At 35.9% G+C, this 25,101-nt stretch overlaps 1 protein-coding gene across 2 annotated transcripts in view; it reads right to left on the bottom strand.

Annotated features, from left to right (window-relative positions):
- Nucleotides 1-12,360, bottom strand: part of LOC136416577 (polycomb group protein Psc-like) — a 30,362-nt gene extending 18,002 nt beyond the window's left edge. For both annotated transcript variants that reach the window (XM_066401826.1, XM_066401827.1), the window contains exon 1: nt 12,039-12,360. The gene's annotated coding sequence lies outside the window, so the exon portion shown is untranslated. The remainder of the gene's footprint in view (nt 1-12,038) is intronic.
- Between the last annotated feature and the right edge of the window lie 12,741 nt (nt 12,361-25,101).

Genomic DNA, 25,101 nt, shown 5'->3' with positions numbered 1-25,101 from the left:
GTGATTCTATAAAAACATGAGATGAGAATGAAATTTTTACCATGTTGATTGATTGAAAACTGTTATTCTCCAATTTCATTGAATAAAATGTTCATTCTCACTGTTTATCATATTACCAGAGAATTGGGCCCCTGATATCGAAATGATAATGAATTTCATTATCAAACGCATCTTGGTGGTTCCTTAGCGAACTAGTTGCCATGATACGTGGCAACGTCGTCGTTTTTCTGAACGTGAGTACAATTCTCGTAACCATGATACCGAGGTGGTTAAGGAAAGTGGGGATAAGATTTAACCCCAAAAAGAGGTGAGAACGTTGTTGAAATTTTGCGTTTGTGCGGCTAATTCGAATGGCTCGGGGAGAGCACATAAACTGTAAATGCGAAAAATTTGACTTAGAGGCCACTCAGTGATTTCCTGTTACATATATTGTAATGTATCCAACTATAAAAAAATTCTTGTGGTATGAAATTTTGGAGTTTTCTCTATCGATTATCTGTACGTTATATTTCGTTTAAAAGGTCCAAAAATTGCTTAAATTTCAAATTGGAACTAAAAGTTCACAATTTTTTTTGCACGAAAATGCTCTAAAAATAACCACAGGTGGTCTAAAAAGCAGTTTTCGATAATATCCATGGAGAGGTCTAAGATTATCTGTCATCCGATATCAGTCTGATTTTATTTTTATCTAATTTTTATTTTTTGCATTTACTCTTGTTTATTGCTATATCCCGGGTGTTTGTGTCACATTCTGACGAGTAACTTCGCCTAAAATAGACTCGGAGTGTAGAATAGACGGTAAGTCAAACAGCAAAATGTTCCGCTTCTTTGGTTTTAAGCGTTCCGTGTGTCGAAACCCATAGAATTTATTTCGACGAACCAAAATATGGAAATCACGGCATATTTGTGTCGGATTTGAAGAAGAAACCGTTTGTAATAGTCGTCGTGTAATAGCGTTAAATCTGAAAGTTGGGAGAAAATTATTAAATAAGCGTCAGTCTGAATATAATCAACAGTCGCGAAACGCTCTTAGGCTCGTAGAGCAAGAAGAGTACAGAGCAAGGACGCCGTGCTTTGCAAGCCTGAAGGAGCAAGCTCGACTTATTTTCTGTTTATTTCCAGTGGCAAAGGCAAAAACTTAAAAGGAGGTTATGTCAAAATTGTAACCGTCACCAAACCAATTAGGCCCATTGATATAGTATGGTTAGAGCCCTAACCATAATTATTTCTAACCAGATGGTCGTAATAAAGTTTTTGTCATCAGTATTTCTGCTTCATGAAACAGTTCTGTCATTGATATTAGTTTGAATTTTCGAAATAGGCAACTCGCATCATATTTCCAACAATACGTCCATGAATGACAAGTTGCGTTCACACGCCACTGTTAACACTTTCTTTCAAATTAGGATTACGAATTATTTAATTTACATTAGATCCGAAATTAGGTTTTCTTCGAGAATCATGATTAATACTTGTAAGAGGTTGTAAAAAATTAAGTAAGTTATCACAATTTGTTTTAGGGACGCTCTGTATAAATTTAAAAAAATATGTAGCTTAAATAATGTACATATAACTTAAAATAAAAATGGATCGGTCAGAGCTTTTTTTCGAAGTAGCAACATGCAAATGAATGTATTCATTTACACGCATAGCAACGTGCAAATGAATAATAAATAAGTGATTAAAAACAGCATAGCAAGGATATTTAAAACGATTCTTACCTAATTGAATGTTATTTTTATTATAATATATTACATATTATACTTGTTTTTCTCATTTTAACACATAAAGATTTTTGTAATCGAAATCGGTGACTAAACCGATTTCATTTTGCAACTAGTTATAGTAACGAAAGACTTCATTTTTTTAAAATTCAGTTAACAAATAATGCCAATATACGTAACATACAGTATACGTAACAACAAAAGCTGTAATTCTGTAAATATTGAACGCAGCAGCAAAATATGTTCAAATGTATGTCATTTCATAAGTTTTGATAGATTTTTCATCACTGCACACAAAAAAGATGTGAAGAATGTGTTTCTTTTTCCTGTATATTCTATATGTACTAACGGAAATTAAAAATATAAATAAAAATCGCAAATTGCCAATGCTATACAGCGTGCACTAAAAGAAATAGTTCTTCTGCATTTTCTTCATCTTCATATCCTCTACTAACGACCCCCCCATCCACTTCATATCATGACATTAACAAACATAACCCAATATTTTCAAAATCTAACAAAAATTCTTAACTGTATCTTCAATTATGTTTATCGGAATACCTATTGATATTCCGATAAATTCCTTATAAATAAGTAGTAAGTCATCGCCTTTCAGACCCTCATCATCACCACATCTCTTCCCTCGAAATTCGTCCTTGCCGCCCGCTTCAGCCACGTGGTTTCGCAGGGTCTCCGAACAGGAGATCAGAATGACGTAAGAGATGGGAGTGGCCTGTTTCCGACCCTTGAACGTGACTCGTCAAGTAGGCCTTGCTCTCCCTCTGGGCATTATTAAACAAACGAATGTGGGGGCCATAATTAACCCGAAGAAGGCCGCGGTACACGTATCAGGGGGGTGATGAGGCGAGCGATCGGCATATGTTTCACTCAATCAGGGGTGGGTTTGACGTGAATATGGTAATTAGGAATTAATCGATTGAATAGTTTGATGCTAGCTGACAAGTAGGCACTTGTTAACAGTAAATAAACCGTGGTTATTTGTTTATGTATTAATATATCAAGTGACAGGTAGTTGAGGATACATTAAGCACAATCTAATCGTTTAATCTGGGCACTTACATCTAACCGCCTTTTATCGAGGATGTGTACCGTTGTTTGGGTAGCTTTTTTAATCAACGGCAAACAATCGACTATCGGTGCTTGATTGACACGTCAACATGGCGTCTATCTGTTTGGCGGAACACGAGCATTATTTTGGCAGTACGTTAGGAAAGTGTAATAGTGTAAATTTCTATATTTCCAAAATGATTTTTGATAAAATCACTGCAGTAGTGGAAAACTGCTGCAATGATTTAAATCAAAGTTTTAATTGCCCGACTTTAAAAAAGTTTAGCAATGATCCGCGTTAATGACCCCCTGTCAATTGAATTGAGACGGTTGGTGATCGCACTCCACTCACTTCCAAGTTTGTTTAAGCATGAGTACGGTTGAAAATTTTTATCTATTTAATTTATCATTCGTTGTGTCTTTAAAATGTTCTATTGAAATAAGATTGTTGTCTGAGTGGCACGAATTTGTTTAATTTGACTGTTATGTTGTAATGATAACTGAATTTGATACAGAATAGTTAAAGTTATTCAGCCAACCGTAATTTTTGGTCCTTCGAACTTATTCGATGAACATTAAGATTGAAGTAAAAGAGGAAGAACTGATGGCAATTAAACTTAAAAGCGTACCTAGACGCCCTTCGAGCTATATTAAAATTGGAAATGGCGTATTCTTAACTTGATGTAAGCGCATTTTGTTATATTCTATCAATAAATACTTCGATAGTGACAGACTCGGACGATAGATGTGCCCTTGTGTTTTTTAATTTCCGATACTTCAATTTATGATGTAGCCTACATCCGACCAATATATACAGTGGTGGCCAATTAATTAGAAACGATAAAACCGAAATATTGAACTTTTGAAGATCATTAAGAATTTTAAATATATGTATATTTATTCTTTTCTGAATTCGAAAATTCATTACAAATCAACATACAATGGATATACATTTTTATTTATGGACAACTAATTCTAAACGACAGCTTTTCATTACAAAAAATAAAGAAAAATGTATTATTAATCAACAGGATTACTTAAAATTAAAATAAATAATAGTTTGTTGGATAACTTTATCAATTACAGCTCTGTATCTTCTTGGTTTGGACTCAACTAAGTGTTGACACATTTTTGGTGTTATATGACTACATTTTTGTTGAACGATGTCCTCTAATTCCTTAGTTTTTTATTTTTTCTTGCTTTACGCTTCTTTCGAGTTGAAACCAAAGATTTTCAGTCAGACCAAAGATCCATGTCAGGACTGCACGAAGACCACTCAATAACCGTCACATATTTGTGTTGAAATCATCTTTTAACTAAACGATTTATATGTTTTAGATCATTATCCTGTTGATATATCCAAGCAATTGGTAAATTTTCTTCGGCAATTGGAAGCATATGATTCTCCAAAATGTCTTTATATTCTTCTTGATCTATAACACATTCGATCTTGATTAGAGGGCCAACACCGCGCCACGAAAAGCAACCCCATAACTTAATGTTTCCATCATATTTTAATGCAGTAGTTGTGTACTTTGGATCATTTTCTTTTCCTTTTGGATGTCTTACATTTACTCTATCATCACTACGGACTCTTTGAATTTTAGTTTCATCTGACCATAATGTTTTTTCCTGTCATCTATCCCCTAAGCGATGTGATCTCTTGCGATCTTCAGCCGAGCTTGACGGTTTTTTCTTTGTTAAAAGTGGTTTCTTTCATGAAACTAACTGAACATCACTTGGCCGTCATCTTATAGTACGTGTGGAAATGAAGGGTTGTACCAAAATTTCTTTTCTAATATCATCTGACGTCATTATTGGATTTTTATTTGCCACCAAAACTATAGTCTTGTCAGTTTTTTTGGCTAGTTTTTCTTGCCCTCTTTTGCGTGGAATATTTTCGTGGGTACCATATTTTTTTGTGTTCTCAAGCATTAAACACCATTTTTTTAAACAATTCAAATACTTTGATATTTCTTTATAAGACCAACCACACTGCCTGAAACTATAAATTACTTTGCACGTGGCACTCGCAACTTTGATTTCTAGACCATTGTATAATACAACAAATTACTATTAATATATTAATTTTTGCACTGATAGAGTATATGTGAAAAAAATTAAAATAATCATTTTCAAGTGCGAAATACGATTTCTATCTAGATTCGTTTTCAAATAAATATTCAAATGTTTGTTTAGGCTATTTTTGTTTCTGCTTCTCAGCCGCTTAAGCCTGATTGTAAAAAAAGCGAATAGCATAAAATAATGTTGGTATTGAGATGTTCTATTAAAATGACTTGCATATTGGATTCGTTTCTAATTAGTTGGCCACCACTGTAAATATTGATTATTCACCGATTGACAATTTAAATTGTAAAAACGATTGTACCTTGCGAAGAGGAAACAATTAGAAATATCTTAAAAAATTCATATTCTCGAAGAAATTTGTGCCTGATAGAAAAGTCATTGTGGGTTTTAGTATTCTGTTTTCCACATAGACGACTTTTTTCACTAGGTATTTATAGAAATATCGGTTATTTTTTATCTTTTAAATCCTATTGTTTGTTGTGGTTATTTACTTTATCCCGTAGGCTGTGCTATAAAATGTGTCTATTATATAATGCGCTTGTTCGTGGTGATTATAAAATAAACTTAGGCAACAAAATTGTATTAGGAGCCACGAACGACATGACGATTCCTTTTATCAATGACGACATTGGATTTGGATCACTAGAAAATGAACAGATTTTTCTATTTAAGAAAGTTTTTTTAGTACCCACCGATGCTGTAGTAATCATATTAAAAAATTGGAAGTTTGTGGATAATTCAACATGTTTTCACGCGAGAAAAGACTGGCTGATTACAAAAAAATCAACTGGAAATTTGGGAAAAGAAAAAAGTCCATATGAGAGGATTTTGCTGAATAATGTTGGGTTCACGACGATCTACATATACATGTATGTCAATGAGCGTTATTAATGCAGTGTTAACTCGAAGTATCAGTGTAAAAGTTTTTTGCTCATGATTAATTTTGTGATTATTTCTGGACCTTGCACATCTCTCGCTTTGAGCATTATAACATCATCAGGTGATTATTACACACATCAACTTTCATTTTACATACAGATCTCGCAGCGATCCATCATTCGCGGAATAGACAAATTGCTCCTGCTCGAAGATATAAAGTTGCTGCCAAACAACGTATAATTAAGTACAGACATGTAACCCACGCTCGGGTTACACTATAATGATTAATGAATCTTTAATACTGTTGTAATTCAGGTGAAATTTTCCATGAACAAAATTGCACCCTCTACATGTAAACCAATCATCGCCCTTCAAATTTTCTCCCTTAATGGGACAAGTCATTAAGATGTGAAGAGACTAAAAGCAAATCCTATTTTCGGCTTATGGGTAGCAAAAGTAGACAGATCGGAGCGGCATTTTTCGGCGGGACGCCCTTAAATCGGGTAAAGCCGAACTATTTTTGCAGCTGTCCCTTTCTCATATTTAAAATTTATGTCTCTGCTGAGTGCTCAGGGTGAATTGATCGACTGCGAGGATTCTATTAAGCTCGTATTACAATTTTTAAGGCGTTTTTTGATCTTGTAGCTATGTTTTAATTGCTTATTCATGGAAGGCGAGAAAGTCTAGTAAACAGCTCTCAGTCGAGCAGTGTTCTTGGAAGTCATGCTCCATTGGGTAGGCTAATTTCAACGTTTTTGTTTGAGACCAGTTAAGTGTTAAATTAACCAAAGCTTCCGATTTATCGCTAAGGCGTGTTTAGTACAGGTGAGATTCTTTGATAAATCTCACCAAGCACTTTTATTTGTCTTTTCTACATAAGCCCCATACAACGTGTTTTCAAAGCCGGGCAATAATTTGTATATAAACCTCCGTATCCGGTTCTTCTGTTTGAGTATTCACTTCTCGTACGAGACGGCTTTATGAGTCTCGGCAGTGAAGAAGGGCTTACCCAGTTTGCGTGACGAAAGCTTGTTGTTTTTCTTCGCTATTCTCAATTATTACTTGAATCGATGGTAAAAAACGAGACATTAAAGTTCAAGTCAACGAACCAACAACTCTAAAAACCCATTACTACGAAGGCAGACCGCAAAGTTCCACCAGGCACCACATGCTAACTACTTAAGTAAACACTCTATGATTATATTAGTAAGCCAAACAGAATTAATAACAGTCAACTCGAAGCAAAAACAAACATCGAATTTATTGAAAATTAGAGGGGGGAAAAACGAAGAATTTGGACTTAGTTGGGGGGTCTAGGCTTGCCACCGTTTTGGTTCTTTTTGAGTGATTCGTCGATGAAAATTTGGTTACATTGAGAAATGTGCTCATTCAGCATTTTCCAACTCTCAGGTCATGTAGTTTTTCTTCTCTAATGGCATTCTTTTCAATTCAAATTCAAATTCAAATTCTAGAAAGTATCCAGACTTCATGAGATCATCTTCATTTGCGCCATAAATTGAACAGTAATGTGATCACTTTTCAAGAATCAGAGGGTAAGTAAACAACTTTCCTGGAAAATCAACTCGATTTAGGGCTGTGGTTAAGTCAATTTTCTATCGACCAATGCCAGTTAAAATGTATTTACTTTCGAACGTTCTTGGAGGGTGGTTGCTTGACCTTCTCTCCTTTAGGTTATCATCACAAAGACGTTTTTAGAATATACTTAAAGTGCTCGTGATATTAATGCCTATTTGTATGACCTATTTGCACTTTCATAGGTCTGATAAAAGAGCTTCTCTATTTAATCACAGCCTTGCAAATGTCTACTTCGCTGAAAGTATTCTTAGAGATAAGTTAAACTAAAATTCTATGGTCTCAAAGTTCCTCCCTTTTCTCGGGAAGTTGATGGGGGATTATTTTGGTTGTTTCAGGGTTAACACTTATAAATCTTCTCCCTTTCCAAATTTTTCTCAATACAATTCTCTAATAGAAGGTATCAACTTCCTATCCTATATATCCTTCCTATCTAATAGGAGGTCCTCGGTAAAATATCCCATTTTCACTTGCTTCTAAAATCTTCGCTCTTTCTTCATTTCCTTTTAAGTATCTCTTGTAAAATGTTAAATAGACATCCCTTTTCCGCTTCGAAAAATTGCAACCGAAGCTATTCATGTTTCTTCTAGTTTAAAGCAATTTTATCCGATTTGAACATTTGGTTCTATTTTCTTCGATGAAATTCCGTATTTTTGACTTTGAAACACTCTAAAATTTCTCAAAATTCCACATTGAATTAAAGTTCAGCACAAAATGAAAACCATCCTGCAAAGTAGTAGTTACTGCATCAGATATAAAGCGACTTTTTCTTTTTTTCTCAAAAGAGCATTTGGTTAATCCAGATTGGTCGATAAGACGAAGGGTTGATGAATACTCTGTGCTCCTTTCTTTCTTGAGATTGTAGAGAACGCCAGAGAAGCTGACAATATAATACACTGAATGGCGGAAATAACAATTTTGAAAACATCATCACTTCTAAAATACAATGACTATGAACTTAACTATAACTAGAAACGTATTCCGAGACTCATACCAGTGCGCAAGCAATGCAATAATATGGCGGACTTTATTTACTGTCTTTGTTGTGTTATGTAGCTATATGTTGCTGTGTGATGTGTAGTAACGTGTTAGACAAGCGCAGATAGCATTTGGCAGCCATATTGTCGCACTTAATGTGCACTTTTTGGATGTTCGAATCCACTGTTAGATTTGATTTATCATGCACCCTAAATTATTTTTCTGTTTCGCTTCATCACAATCTTAAAAACGAGATAATTTTGGCCTTTAAAAAGATTGTTGCTAATTCGTAGTAACAGAAGCAAAATATAAGGGTTACTAAAGGGAGAGATATATTCCACTTGATAGAAAAATCATCAGGAAACTAAGGATGAAGTTGCAACAGTAATATCATGAATGTTAATTTAACACTTAATGTAATCTCTACAGGATCGCTGATTAGGCAACAAACTTTATTTATGTAGCAGGAAATGGAGTATTAGATAGTAGGATAGTTATATGGTTTTGTCAAGACAATTTATGGTTTTTATAGGGAATTATAGGGGGCTTGTTATAGGGGCTTGTAATCATATATTGATATGTACTATTCCTTATACGCGTTTTTTATAGACAAAATTTGTAGAAAGCCTACACTCAAGATACTTGATAATTTTACAAAGTAGATATTAGGGAGTTAGTCCTACAGAACTATGACGCATAATTGAAAGTTAATTCTGAGAACAATTTTTTATCTATAGGTCTGTTCCAACAGAGAAATAGGTAAACCAATCCTGAATCGTCGTCAAGAACAGGCAGAAATATGCGGAGAATACCGGTCGGGACTCTTTGCACATATCTCTGCCGGCTTCTGACGATTGATTTTCCTTTATGTTGGAATAAAGCTTCAAGCCTTCAAAAACTCTCTATCAAACCAAGAGAGAGGGAATCTGGTAACTAAGAGAGGAGTCTGGATGATCTGTCACACCTTTCGCCATACAACTTCAGTGAATAGATAGTTTTGGAATTTAACACTAAGGTGCAATGACTTGTTTTTAGGTTTTTGAAAGTCAGTAAGATTTAAAGAACATGTTGAGATGGTGGCTCTGAGTATGTAGATAGTGCCATACTGTCCTTTATAATAACGTGACGTACTCATAATCAAAAACATCTAGATGTCATTTCTGAGACATTTTTATGTTCATTTTGTCTATCACTCACACATACATTTAGATTTTTTTATTCGCTCCCGTCTTTTATGCATTTTTAGATGTTCTTGACGTTGACCAAAAGATTATTTATTGTATCTTAACTCATCGTCTTCAGTTTTTGACACCATTGGTTGATATTCTGACGGTTGAGATTTTCTTATGTTCCGAACCTTGTTACGGTCTTAACTATTCTGATCGGTCGGTTTTTAGCTCCTGATTGCAGTTTTAATAAGAAATGAACTCAAATTCATAGAAAATCATCGTTATTCACGTTCAAATGTGAAGAAAAATAATAAAAAATAAATCACCTTTGTATCTATCAAAAACATTCCTTCTTGCATGAAAAACTTCAAAGGTTAACTACAATAAATTTTGACCCTATTAAGGTAGAAAGTAGTTACAGAGAAGTTGGTAATTTCTGAGAAGAAGCTCTCTTCAAAAATTAGATCTAATAGAGACGCAACATTGCGTGGAAGAAACGTTGGCGGCTTCAAAACAATATAAAGTTTCATTGATAGCATCAAACCATCCAATTGACCGTCTACATTGATGGAAACTTTGGGCTGGCTCTAAATTGGTCCTCACAGAAAATAATGAATATAAACTCTTTCTTTGATCTCTTTGTTAGAGTCATCAAGACACTAACTTCTACTTTATATGAGCTTCTTGATATTGTAATATCGAAAGTGGTACAATCATTCACAATCTACTCTATATGATCGCTTGCCCCTCCGTGCTTGTACTTTCTAACGATGACTTGAATGGGGCTTCGTGAAGTAGTTTCTGAGAGTCATTTATGTTCAATTTTATATAAATCTTGACATATCCTAGATCAAAAATATTGGATCGAGGCTCCAACGCTTTTGATGACATTGGATCAAAAGCATTGGAAATACATATAAGCGATTGTTTTTGACGCTCCTTAATGCTCTAAGTTCGCACACGTCTAAATGGGGGTGGTTATGTTATTGCATTATATTCAGGGAATGCATCAGTGTAACAGTCCTTCAGGTTCTCTATATCTCTGCAGAACCGAAGATATCGCTGAATGTTTGTCAGAATTCGATGAGTGGCAGTGATTTTAGTGTTAAATGACATTAGACACACATTACTAACCAGAAAAAATTGAAATTTACCACTAAAAAATCGATGTTCCTTTTAACCAGGTAGCGATGCAGTCTGTTTTCTTGCAAAGCCCACAGTTACTTACCTATAACCTTCTTCTACCTTTAACTAATAGGTGATAGTGATCTGATTGAGAAAATGAATTCCGTACCTACTTACTAATAACTAAAACTACAAGCGTGCATTATCCATTGGCCAAAAATGCCCCATTCCTGCTTCCTTCCTATTCCTGCCATGCCGCTTCATTCGCAGTTGCCCAAAAAATCGATCGTCAAATAACTTCACAAAACCATGCATCCCTACGTACTCGCACTAAAACCATCCGAACGAGTTCGACCCTCCGATCTCCCCTGACGATATTATTTTTTACGTTTTGCACCCCTCAGGCAGGAAACAAACACACATACCGCTGTTCTAGAAAGGGACGTAACCCATAACCGGCGTAATCTTGTAGAGAGATCCCTAAAGCCCTCTCGAACCGTAACATTCCGGCTCGGAGGCTCAAATTTAATGAAATAGACGAGGACAGAGGGCGGATCGCCGACACGAAACCGACGAAGAACGAAGACAGAAGGACGCGTGGCAACGTCGCTTCGGAAAAGAAAGAGGAGCAAGTCGAAAGCAAGTAGTAATTTGCGAGAGAGACGGATAGCGTGTCATTACGGCTGCCTAAAAAAAGAAAAGCGGCGATACTCGTGACTAGCACTTAAACAAAGAGGTACGCGGTGCTATGCGGCGGAACGAGGATGGAGAGAAAAAGCCGATGTGATGTATTTATTGCCGTCGTCGTTTGTTATTTCGTGCAGCAGCGCCGGCATTTGTTTATTTCGCTTTCGGTAGAGAGGTATCTTCGATATGTATCGAGTACTGTGGTGAAGCATGATAATGTATGGTGGTTCCACTTGGCCAGGTTGGACCACCAGACGGGTGGTCTTATGTTGTCTCAACCTTGAGAACTCATTAACATTAAACCATCTCTTGAGCCTTGTCATCTGTTTTTCTTCTTCAAACGCCAAAACTTTCGATTCCGTTATGGCCTCTTTTTCTGGGAAATGGAAAAAGATTTCGATATTACGGTGTCAATGATAAATAATGGCTTTCTATTCAAGGTGACCATTTTCTGAGTCCTTTCTCAGGGCCGACATTGTGCCTATTGTCACGGTCGAATTCGCCTCACCATTATACTATGCAATTGTGGGCCACATCTGCAATTTGTTTATAAGCATACTCCCCATACGGTAATGCCAGGCAGGCGCTGTAATTAACTAGCTGCAAGAACTAACTACTAGTTAGCAATTACCCAATGCAAACAATAATTACGAAAGCGGCTAAAGAGAGTGCGAGCGAAAGCATATCAAAGGTAAAAACAGTGCATTGACACAAAAAATCACATTACCTCCAAGTTGCGCATTCAACTGTCTCGGGCCTCACTCGCTATGGTTGCCGCGATGGCTCGACATTAAAAAATCGCATCGGCAACGTCTATGACCGAACTAACCGGCAACGTTGCATCGCCTACATACACAGATTAATGTTAAAATATTTTGGGATTCACCTTACGATTTCACCGGGTTAGAATCGTCCGATCTCGATGAAAATTTCACAGTAGCAACTGGAAACCTTCTCGAGCACTACACCGAAAAGAAATAGCAGTAAAATACAGGTTTCAGGGTAAAAATCGCGATTTAGGATGCAACGTGCTTACTTTTAAGACATTTCGAACGTACTAGCTGCCCGAAAGAACCGAGCTTGGGCTTCGACCCGCCTGGATCTAACTCCGCCCCTAACCAATCAACTCGTCTGATCCGCATTGACGTCATGCGAGGAAGCACGATCGCGCCCGAACGGCGCCTTCGGGCTGGCAGGGAACTCGCATACCATTTTGTTGTGTGTGCTGTGTGTGTTTGATTTTGTTTTCAAATTTTATTTTTGGCTCGGTTGATGGATCTTTTTCGTAACAGCCAAGTCAGATTAACGAAGCTGTATAATTTCGGCAGCTGTCACGTCGGCTCTTGGGAGGGGAAGCCGGTTTGATGAATGGGAAACAGTTGACAAGGATTGATTTTATTGCAGCTGTAAAGTGTTTATTAAAGGTGTTCGTAATTGGTGGTGGGCAGTCGCTGGTTGGGGTAATGTTTCTTTTTATTGCAGGGGTATTAAGAGTGCTCCATTTTGCCATCACGATGGGGCGCAAATACTGCAATGATGGACACAGAGGAGGCGGCTTCTAACTTTTAGTTTATTCAAACATTTTTACAAATTTTTCGGATATGCGTAAGACTACACTGAACGCAATCATTCCCTGTTTCAGCTGACTAACTTAGTTCAGCTCTATGACGGTAAAGAAAGCAGTTTTCAAACTGGGGAAGCTATTGATATACTCATAAAAGATGACGTTATAGCGATTATCATTGTCACAAAGGAGAACATTTCCCCTGCAGCAACCATTCGTTAGTAGTTCAGCGACTGCTAACGAACATCATTAGCTAATGGACCACTCAGCTGAATGATTCGTTAATGATCGTGGCTGAACCAATTGCTTGCAATTATGACACAAACTTGAGGAAAAACTCTGCTCGTTCGTAATAGATCCAATGAACTGAAAGTTTGAGGAAAATTCATTTATTTCGATGAAAACACAGAACTCTGGAGACCCTCTGGAATGTGGCAGTAGACTCGTGGGATCATGGCTCAGGAATAACATTAGTGTCTTTTGAAAGAACAACGGTTTGCGAGTACCTATTACTCAAGTGGGTTTAACGTCGATCGAATAAGTTCTGAACTGTCTTTAAGGTTAAAGTCGATGGTAAATTTCTGGGTGTCTGTAACGGCCAAAGACCTTCAGAAGCCAAGAAGCACAATAAACCCCCCTCAAGAAATAGTCTCTTTGAAGCGAACTTTTCACATCGCTATCTTAAAAGGCATTAGTAGACTTCTTGGATTTATAGATATTATGTTGCTTTTAACACAGATGGTTAGCTATTATTTATACATTTTATTTGATTACTGCTTGAACTAATGAGAAATTGAAGAACACAGGAGGCGGTAAGTTAAAGTTAAAGAAGTCCCATGGAATTAACGCCGAGATGTGACCTTCCCGAATTGCAGGAGTGCTGAAAGGCACCAAGGGGAGTTCTCCTGCTAAATGATGTAGGAGAGGGTAACTCCATTAGTATTTCTGAAGGGGGAGTTGGGTAACTTCGACATTTTTTGGGCTCTTTAGAACCAGTCGACTTGGAAAACGCTTTCGAGCCGACCGGTCGTTCGGTTCCGTAACTTGGGTGGAAGTCCTAACCGAGCTAATCTGCAGTGCTAGCCGGAGAATCACCTCGCCGACTGACCACCGCAATGGGGGGAATTTTTATAATATTATGTGTCTACTGAAAGTGTCCGTAAATGCATTAGATTTATCTCTGTCTGTGTAACGTTCTGCTCTACCTTCGTTGAGTAATAATTAATAATTTGTCGATTTCTTGGCCTGCTTCCAACCACTTGTCTTGTCAATATTGGTGTCTTCATATTTCTGTTGAGGTCGTTAAGTGTTTTTTTCAGTTCATTATCTCTGCATCTGTGTGCAGGATCTACATAATTCTTTTTTACGTTTGTTCAGTTTTAATATAGATTTAGTATGTCTAAAAGACATTTTTCAATCGAAAGGAACTTTTTTTTATTGCCGATAGTTGTGTTCTGTTTTCTACGAAGATGAACAGCGTTTGTGGCGGTGACAGAGTGGTTTTTAACCTCTAATTGCTGCATATAATTTAATTGCCAGATCTCGGCTTCCAATTGATTTAGCAATGTTCAGTCTATTGGACGAAACTTACCAGTAAGAATTATTTACTCCGTCTACATCTCTATCTCTATCTACATACCCAAAAATTACGTAATTGAAAGAGACCTCATCGCATGTCGATAATGAACTTTAATCAACGACTGAACAAATTCTTCGGAAAAATTCCTGACAAAAAAAACAAATTATTTATAATTTCGACTCTATCGGAACCGGCCTTAACCGCACTAACGATCCACAAGATTCTTGGAGTTTGCGGGTTGACCTGAACCACTAAAATTCTGATTTCTGAAGCTTACAATTGCGACAAGAAAGTATACTATATAACTCCATTAAGGCCCTCAGAAATGCAGCTCTAAATTCTGTCTCAGCATTAACATCTCGAGTACATTTCCACACATTAAAAACACCGAAGTTTTGCATTGGAGTGCGGTATTTTTAGATTTATGGATATTAGATTAGTTTTAATGGAGATTGAGTACTTAAGTCTACATGTTTTATTAGCAGTCCTAAGTAACCAATCAGCGTTAAACTAATCAAATATCCATAAATCTAAAAAGAGCCTTATCCTAGTGCAAAACCTCGTTGTTTTCCGATTTATCGGGATGTACCGTTATCTAGAAAATTTGAAACCAAAAAACAAAGCAAACAGAACCAAATTATCAGGTTAAAAATTTCCACTGCATCATGTTTTGCCGAACGCTCTAAGGTTTAAAAGTATGGACAGCTAGTACGTGGGAACGCGACTTAACCTTATCGATGATATCAAATCAAATCAACAAAAGCAATCCGGAGGTAAGTTCCAAATTGTTTTAAGTATAACATTGGCGGTATATTTGGACAAGTGAGTAAATATATAAGATGACATAAGATAATACGCCATTATGATACTACACTGCAAGTCAATATGTACTATATCAAGTGTTTAAGTAACCTAAAGAGGAAGATCGATGTATAGTTAGTGAAGAACATGCAACGGTTCCAGAATTTTGATACCTCTGACACGATAAGTCGGTCTTTTATATTGACAAATACGTGCGCTATTCCTAGCAAACTCTAACGCTAAACTAAAAATTACCTAGATCTGGGGCAAACACTTTAGACTTAAGAAATAGTCCGTTCATGTAAAAATAGTTCAGGTTAGACAAAATTCAAGTTCAAGTTAGTTCAACCTCAGACAAAATGAAATCTGAGATAAATTATGGAAAAATAGCCTCTTTTTATAGGTCAATATGTAAATTATTTTAAAATTAGTTGCTGTTTCTAGGAACCCTCTTGCTATCTGTATGATCTATAAAGTCACCTATAGGATTTCTATCGAGGGTGCATGTTAAAATACTAAAGAAAGATTAAAGTAAAACAAGGTATGGAAATATAATTTTGCCAAGGGAATTTATTAGCAGCCAATGAAAAGATAATAATAAAATCACAACAAGGATAACGATGCAAATTGGAAAAAATAGAAGACAAAAATGGAACTCGAAGGGAACGAATTTTGTGAATTTAAGTTTCCATTCAATGCATCCGTCACCCGATGTGGTGAAGAGCGCTGAATGATCACAAGTACGGCGTCGGTTAAAATTAAAATGATTCAAATCATCGGTTTGTAATTCAGCATATTTGCGTTTGATTATACAGGTTGTCCCAAATAAAGTGAACTCCATGAGGATTATGAAAACAATAAAAAATACACGGTAATTCAAATTACAAAAAACATGCGCATTTTTGTACCCGCTCAGAAAATGTTCTATAATTAAAAATGTGTACAGGGGTTATCAAAATATGAGTAAAAAACTAAAAATTTTGATTTTCAAAAATTATGAGTAAATCGTTTGAGTAAATTCTACAAAATTTGGCATTTCTCTATTATCGACAATTGCCAATATAATGGTGTTCTCAAAATGTTTCCGGGCTTTCTAGATTTCGAACAATTATGGTATATTCAACTTTTTTATTTTTTATGGCCGCCATATTGGATTGCGGTGGTGTTGAATAAACAATAAAAAAAGGTTTTTAACCATGTATGACAACGTGTCCTCGGATTTACCAAAGTATACAAAATAAACAAAAGAATCATTTTACCTTCTAGCTGTTTTTATTGCCTATTCAACGCCACCGAAGTCCAATATGGCGACCATAAGAAATAAAAAAGTTGAATATAATTCCTCCAAATTTAGAAAGTTTGGAAAAATTCTGAGGCTCCATTCGATTGACTATTGTCGATAATAGAGAACTGCCAAATTTCGTAGAATTTACTCAAATGGTTTTCTCAAAATGTATGATTTCACAGTTTTTAGTTATTTATTCATATTTTAACAACTTCTGCACATATTTTGAATTTTAGAACATTTCCTGAACAGGTACAAAAATGCACATTTTTTTTCTAATTTGAGTCACCTTGTATCCTTTACCGTTTCCATAACCCTCATGGAACTCATTTTATTTAAGACACGTACTAAGTTTTCATGTGCAGTTCAAGCAACAATTATAGCATAATTTCGGATCATCTTATTGTCAACTAATGGATGTATCCGTCAAACAATTACTTGGACCTAAGAGATTTTTTTAGGTTTAACTAAAAGGAGATTTTTAGTTGATATAGATGTATTCGTGTTTCAGTGTTTAACGTTTTCAGGGTTTAAAATGTTTTTTCTTATGTTTAAGAAAAAAAATTTCTTAGTTCTTTTAACGACTTAAACTTTACTTAAAAGCGTGTTCGAGTTGAAACTGAACCAATGTATATAACTAATAACCAAAAAACTGATTTTGCCTATCAAATGAATTTTGAAGCAAGCCTCATTTGAGCTTTACACGTGCACACAGCGTTATTACACACTCGCATTCTCCTTTTTGAAATCCGCCCCTGTAGGATGGAAAAGTCTACTTGTTTGTTGCCTCATTACCGAGTTCCGTTGTCTCTCTCTCTCTCTCTTTATCACAACTTCCGCTTAATTCCATGGTAAACTGTAAACAGCTTTACGGTAGACCTGATTATGAAATTGTTTTTAATCGTCAAACATACTTTATGACTTGGTGAAAAACCGCTAGAAATGAAGTAAAACAGTTACAGAAACACATTGTACAAATTGTATTTAATTAAAATTTCTGCTGTTACACGTTTGGTTGAACGCGAAGAAGGATTCAAACGTGTGTTGGTTTGGCAACATTTTGTCAAATTACATTGCTAGAATTCGAACACATTTTTTCTTAGCTACATGTACTTATATTATAATAGGTGTTAATTAACGTTAGAAGGCCAATGAGTGGTAGTAAATAACGTACGGAGTTAAAATGCTACGGCTATGTCTCGTGTCACAACGAAGTGTACCTGAGGCTGACAGTAAATAAAGCTTACTGAACTGTTTTTGGCTGTGGTGCCGTTTACGTATGTATATAGAAACCGCTTGAAAAATAATTCAAAGTGCTTGGTTTAAGCAGCTATAATTCGCTTGAAGGTTTTGAATGCGCTTATTAACAAAAATACTGCAGTATACCGTAAAACAATTGATAAAAATGATAACTCCGTTAATCCCCATAGTTAAAAACATACTGGGTGATTAGTTTATTTAAGGATATTTTTATATTTTTTTATAATTCCATTTTTATTAATATGTTTAAAGCCAGAAAGTAAAATAGTTTGATATTGGGTACTATATGTCAGTGAACAAAAGGAAAGATATGTATATCCTCCTCGGTCTAATCCCAAGCATTTCGAGGCCTCGCCGATGGATAAACAACTTATCCGCGACACAACGCCAAATCCAACTTCAAGAATATAATTTGGAATGTGAAACTGTTCTGCGAGTATAACGCCAACGTTCGGAGCGGGCACCAAAGCCAAATCTAATGCTGAGTTTAAATAATAATTCCCTGGAGATGGTGCAGATTTCTATCTGCACACTGGAGCATAAGTTTTAAGAAAAGCTTCGGATTTTGAAAAATATTCAGGTGATTTCATGCGCCAAATTTAAAATTATTTTACTTTCTGGCTTTAACAATACACATTTTTAAAACAGTAAAAATGGGTTTTTAAGCTAATCGCTCTGTGCAAATCTCAACAAAGAATACGAGGCTTCATTTTTGATCACTGTTTGTAATTTATTTGTTCGTATACAGAATGTTTGATAACTAATGGAAGCAAAAGTAATTTTAACAGGAAAATGTTTATTTCAAACCCTAGTGTCCCCCCTAAAACTTTCTTCCTGTAGTTATGCATCATCCTGTATATACTGTTGAATGATTCAGATCTTTTTTGTTTCTCAAGACTACCTTTTAGTGATCAACATTTTATTACAGTTTTCTCATCAACGCACTAAATAATGTTTTTTTAATACAAAATAAGCCTAAACTACCTCTTACAATTTTCTATATGTATTTGTTGTTAACCGATTTCTCGTCTTACATGGCTATCGGTGTCTGTTCATCTCTCGTTTGATGGTTCGATCCTCGGATCACCCACCTCATCCGCCTTTAAATCCCTCGGGTCTCGCCGGACCTCGTATCCGCTTGACAGACAAGCGACGTCCATTACGAATTCTTTATGACCTCCCTCGGCCCCACGTGTGTGGGTAAAACCGAGGCTTTGTGTCCGGCTATCGGGTGCTTTTATTGGCTTTTAAACCTGCATAAATTGTTGATATTACGAGGCCTTTTGGCTACTTAAAACAGTACAATAAATATCGCTTTCTTACGACCGTGCGGGCTTTTTCTGCGATCGCCTTGAAAATTAACGAAAATACATTCAAAACAAAGCGTGAAAATCGCAAACACAATTAAATTGATAAACTGGATGAGTCGTTGCGGAAAGTTTGCGAACCAAAATTGGCTACAAAATCTGGAAAATCAATATCGCACCCATAAGAGAAAAAACCTGTTATATCTTTTGTATGTATTTTTTTAAATTTTGAATAATATGGAAACTTTAATTACAGGTTCTAATTCCTCACAAAAATGTGTTTATAACGTATCAAGGCGAAAGTAGACAGAACTATACAAATTTCGAAAACTGCGCGCCTTTTTCCTAATTTAATTAACTCTGTTTCTCCGCATCTCTTTCTGTTTACGTGATTCTCCTGCTACAAACATACTGTTCTTTGACATACTGTATTCAACAATTTGGTAATAATTCCAGACCATTGGTCAACAGTCGATAAAAATATGCATATCAGCACGTTTCCTAAATTGTCATTGTATCATATAAAAAAGTTTTCTCCGATTCCATTTTTTTAAGAGGCGAAAAGGAACTTTACTGTACTCTACATGCTATCATAGTTATTTGCCTAATCCAACAAATGATACTTTGCCGCCCGCTAATTGTAGTTGACGACATGTAGCGCATTTTAGTTAGCAATCCAGTGCGGTAAAAACTTTCTCGCACTTATTAGATAAGACATTTTTCCAAAAGCGCGTATGTGTTTATGTGTGCATATGTTCCACACAAAAATTCTAGTCACACATGCTCCTTTGTTTTTCGCGCGGAAATGATTTTATCGCACTTGTGCGGAAAACCCGTACAACTGCACGCTCGTTGAATTGGAAATTATCACATGTAAATCATGAAATAAAAGGAATTTACTTTAAACTCTAGTTTAAATTAAACCCTAGTTTAAACCATGGTTTAAAGTTGAGTAAAACTATGGTTTAACTTGAGTTTAAACTAGCCTAAAGAAATAGAATATATTCATGTAGCTTCCTTAACTTGAGAAAACTTATATTACCCGCACACAAACGCCAATTGAGATTCGTCGCAATGGCGAATCAAATCGAACGAATCCCTCGTATATATTTTTAAACGCGTCGAGCTTATTTTAATGCTCGAAAGTGACCTTAGACTTTGTTTTTGTGTAAACGGAATGTTAATCAGTGTATTTTGGTTCAGATACTTTGAAGCCGACGCTGCTATTTGCTAAACATTAAACGGGTTTAAATATTTGGTTAGTCAGCTGGAAGCTTTATAAATTAAACGTAATCACCACGCGTCAAATGGGTCATTAAACGGACAGATATTTTAAGACGCCCATTAACTTGTTTAAGCTCAAAAATTAATCTGCGCTAATGTTCATAGAATTGATCCTGGGTATCAGAAGAATTTCGCAGATTTCAGGCAAACATAACCTTATCACGGGCACCCGACGTGATAGCCTTGAGCCAGTCAGTATAAATGCAAGTCAAAAAATATTGATCGTATATTGAATAAATTTGCAGTTGTAAGATCGTTCGTTGTCGGTTTCATGGTTATCGACTGTTCATGCTAATTTTGTAGAAGGTCTAAGCCACAAATTTATTAAAGCAGTGGCGTGGCGAATGCTAGTTCAAATAGGAGGTACGAATTTAGTTCAAGGAGATTAAAGCCCGGTTTATAGATCTACATAACGCAATGAAAAGTTAACGTAACGTAACGTAACGCTGCCCGATGTGCAGCTTTCTCACGGTCTTAATTACTAAAGGTTTCGAAGATGTTCTTCCGTTCTTTCCTGTTTTTGTCATATCTCTATCTTTAATTTCGTACGATTTTCGAGGCAATTGTCAAAAATTGTCATAAAAGATTTTTCTACGGTTCTTAAGGCTCCATCGAGTGATATCAATATTTCCCAAGGCTTTCTGCAGTTCTCTTTAAGGCGCTTCAAATGTTCTTAATATTCTGAAAGGGCTCTCAATATCCTGATTGACTCAAAAAGGTCACGTGAAGTTTCAAGACGAAATGAGATTTCCAGGCACAATGTAAGGTTGAAATCGATTAAACTAAGTGAAAAACGATATGCAGTTGTTCTGGAAATTCCTTGCGTAAAATTTTCACCACTTTTTCAATCTTCAGCGCGAATATCTTGGAAACCGAGCAATTGCTCTATGAAATGCCTCAACTGCTTCTATAAGCTCTACAGGGTGTCTACTTCTGAATCTTAATCATGGCAATCTCGGTAACTATAAAATTCACCGAGCATAAAACCGGCAAAACCAAAAAACCAAATATGGCGATGTCACATTTGAAATCCGACGTTTCGACTTTCGACAACTATCATCGATTTTGTTCTTCCTTATGGGCGCCATCTTGGATTTTCACATTTTTTATTTTAGATTTTTCTTCTAATTGCTACGATATGATCTAATTGCGAAATTTCTGGCATATCTTGTTTTTTTTTTACATGAAAAAGGCATTTTGTTAGTAAATTTACGGTGATTTTATAACTGTACCTGATGTTAAGAGAAATTCAGCCGATCTGTCATAATCTTAAATAAAATTACAATTTTTTATTATGTAGAGCAACCGTGTAGAACAAAAATACCAAAGCACTACCAATAATTAGGCTACAAACCCATCCTACTTCTCCAATGCGTGGGCAACCTGCAACGTGTAATAAAAACCCATATCTCGCGATCCGACACCCGATTCCACCTATTCGAGTTTCGAGAAAGTGGTCGGCAAAAAGCCGCCGATTAAAATCATTTGCCCGAATAAGTCATCTTGGTTAATGATCTAACCGGGGCCCAAGTGGCCATCAGACCATGTGGGAAACACGACAAATGGGTTGCGCGTGCCGTAATATCCATATTTAATTGAGGTCCGACGTGGAAATGACGGTCGGGCATTTTTATTGATCGCCATCACGCCAGCCGCACTCTTTGCTAGAGTTAATGATCACGTGTGCACGATACGAAGTTGGCCAATAAAATGTATGGTAATTAGAAACTTTTTAATCAACGAAAAGTGGTAAAATTTTTCGATTTTTTTTCTTTCGAAAACAACTAGAGTACACATACATTTGCAAGGTCCGTTAAATTAAGAAAAGTTGCTTTTTCACAATTTTCTCATATCTAAAAACTACGTATAAACAATATAAAATATATCAAATAGAAAGTCTCGAATATCATTATAATATCTCAAAAATCGTTTGAAGTGGTGGGTCCCCAAAACTCAAGAATGGAAATTTACCATGATCATTTGGTTATGCAAGGAAAAAATGCTAAAGTCACATTTTGATAGAAATAGAAAGAATTGTTAAATTTGAACGCCTTTGTTGAAAATAATTTAGTGATTTTTAATGACTTAATTAATTTTAATTTAAATAAATTCTGCCATTTACCACGGTAACAGAAAATGTTAAAGATACACTAAGTGCAACCTACCAAACTGGAGGTAACTCTATCAACAAAATAATTTCCATAAAAGTAATTAAAATCCGGGCAAGTATTGGCCAATTTCTCTGTTTGAATTGAAAGTATCTTCTTGATGAAATTAGCAGAATATTGTTAAGTGGATCCTAAATAATTCGTCATATGGTCATTAACTACATTTTTAATTGTTTGTAAGATACCGCTATTTTAATATGAGTTGTACAGTATTTTACCCGTTAGGAAAATTAAATAAAGAGTAATAATATTTTATTGGATCGTCATAGTAATACAAAAAAATGACAAAAATTACGAGACTGTCTTTCGTATGGGATAGGCTCACGCCGCATTTAGACCAATGCACTCCCTACGGTAGCAACAATAGGCATGCGCTGAGTTTTCCAGTAGCAGTGTGCGCGCGCGCTGGTGTCCCGCCCATCACTATAAAAGGTGTGATTCAAAACAGATAATTTTCCTGAATTTAATAACAAAATTCCTTGATGTTAGAAAATAGCGTATATGTATAGTATAGCAAAAGTGTCACACGGAGTGTCCCAAAAAAGAAATTCAAAAAAGGACTCTATATTACAGGTAGACTTCTGATTTTTTTGTTTTTCTATATCAAACTTTTTTCATGATTCATGGTAGGGCAATAATCGTTTATTTCTCAGTATATAAATTCCATGTTTAATTTTGACACTTTTTTATCTCTTACTTTTCCGTATCTGTCACAGTATCTAACATAAGTCTATAAGACACACCATCTGTTTTTCAACAATATTTCTATGTTTAAATATTAACTAAAACCACAATGTAGAAATAATTTATGAAGCCAATGGAGTATGAGGTGAACTCAGAATTATTGTACTGTCTTGAAGTTGGATTTACCAAAAATCAAAAAAGTACATAACGACGGACAATAACCTGTTGAAAGTTTAAATTAAACAAGATTTATCTTCTACTAGTCGATAATATGCAGAATCGTACAATCGATTTCAGCCCACATGGAGTATGAAATAATTCGATTTATAAGATAGAAGGAAAAATCACCTGATGTTTATCCAGTGTCCAGCGCTGGTCCAGGATTGGAACACTGAACAAAGATGAATTTAATTTTTGTGGGACGGCCTGGATTTCTGGAAAGTTTCCATAATAGTTAAATTCGCAATTTTTATAAGAGTCTTCCACGTTTAAAGTCGTCCATTCGATCATATAACTCCCTCAAGAATACCGACATTTGAGTGGTTTTTCCTTGAGTTGTGACCCCTCTTTTAAGCTATTTAAAACAATGCTTTTCTAGGAAAAATCGGTTTCTCAGGCCCACAATTTAAAGCAGCGTCTTGGAGGATTTCAAATTCTATCGAAGCGTAGATGTTATAGAAGAGGGACAAGAAGGTTCCAATTTTGAATTTCTCGAATTTTTGAATTCCCATGCGTTGCGTGCGCAACAATAAGGAAACCAGCTCATTTCTTGCGGCTTCGTACCGATATCTCCAGCAACGAAGTAAAACAAACACGTATCAATTGCCCAGTGGTCATTTTGATAAACAGTAGTAGGGAATTTTGAAGTTTTCAGCACTAAATCTTTTTGATCTTTCATGCATTGTTGTAGCTGCACAAAAAGCATCAAAACTGATGCAAGTCGTTCTCTTTGTTCTAGAATCAGACCGTCTACTATATCACTGGTTTTTACCATATAAATTGATAATTTTTGTAATTATTTAAAGGGACCTTGAGTTACTTCATTTCAGATCTCAATAGCGTGAAGGGCGTTCCTTTACATCTACCAGACTTTTAAGTATCAGTGGCTCGGTTTTTTTATGGTGTTAGCATTTTTAACGGCTCTGACATTGATGATATGGCACCGGATTCGGTACATTTTCAAATTAGAAAATTGATAATGTGGTAGACATCACCGCGCCACAAAACGAAGTATCAAAGCGACCCCGTATCTCAAAAACTAACAAATACTGTGACCCGATTTGCGCACGCGAATAGAACTCATCAAAGCGCTTAATTTCAGCTTTTTTAAGTAAATGATGCTTTACGGATTCCTAAGATATCAGCGTTCGAAGCTTAAATAGCGGCAGGAACCTCCATAGTTATTTTCATGTGAATCTCAAAGAATCGGAATCGCGAAAACTCCGAAACCAAAGGAGGCATTCCAACTCTGTTTCTATAGTCTCGATTGTCTTTTAGCTTAATTATAAACAAATTTATCTACCTGAAACGAGTAACAATTCGAAAGAGTAATGGTCGAAAACAAACCGGTTTCGGAGAGTAAAAATGATGGTGGTCTCCCCTGATCGTATTGAATTGGGGTCCGGGAGCCAAATTGGTCATAAATCATCGCCTTCATGACAACTAAATCTGGATTAAACTCACTGTTGGTTCATTCGTTTTGTAAACCTGCATGTTTACTGGTTTTATCCAACTTGCACAGTAAAGAAAAGGTGTCAGTTATACTTAAGCCATTTCATTACCCCATTTCATACATTCTCATTGATTTACAAAAGCACACAAATAGTGGGCTTAAAATCGCAGGTAGAACCAGGTAAGC

This window comes from Euwallacea similis, chromosome 23 (genome assembly GCF_039881205.1).
Source record: "Euwallacea similis isolate ESF13 chromosome 23, ESF131.1, whole genome shotgun sequence".
Classification (NCBI taxonomy): domain Eukaryota; kingdom Metazoa; phylum Arthropoda; class Insecta; order Coleoptera; family Curculionidae; genus Euwallacea; species Euwallacea similis.
The sequence above is the reverse complement of the archived record's forward strand: the minus strand, read 5'-3'. Positions and strand labels throughout refer to the sequence as shown.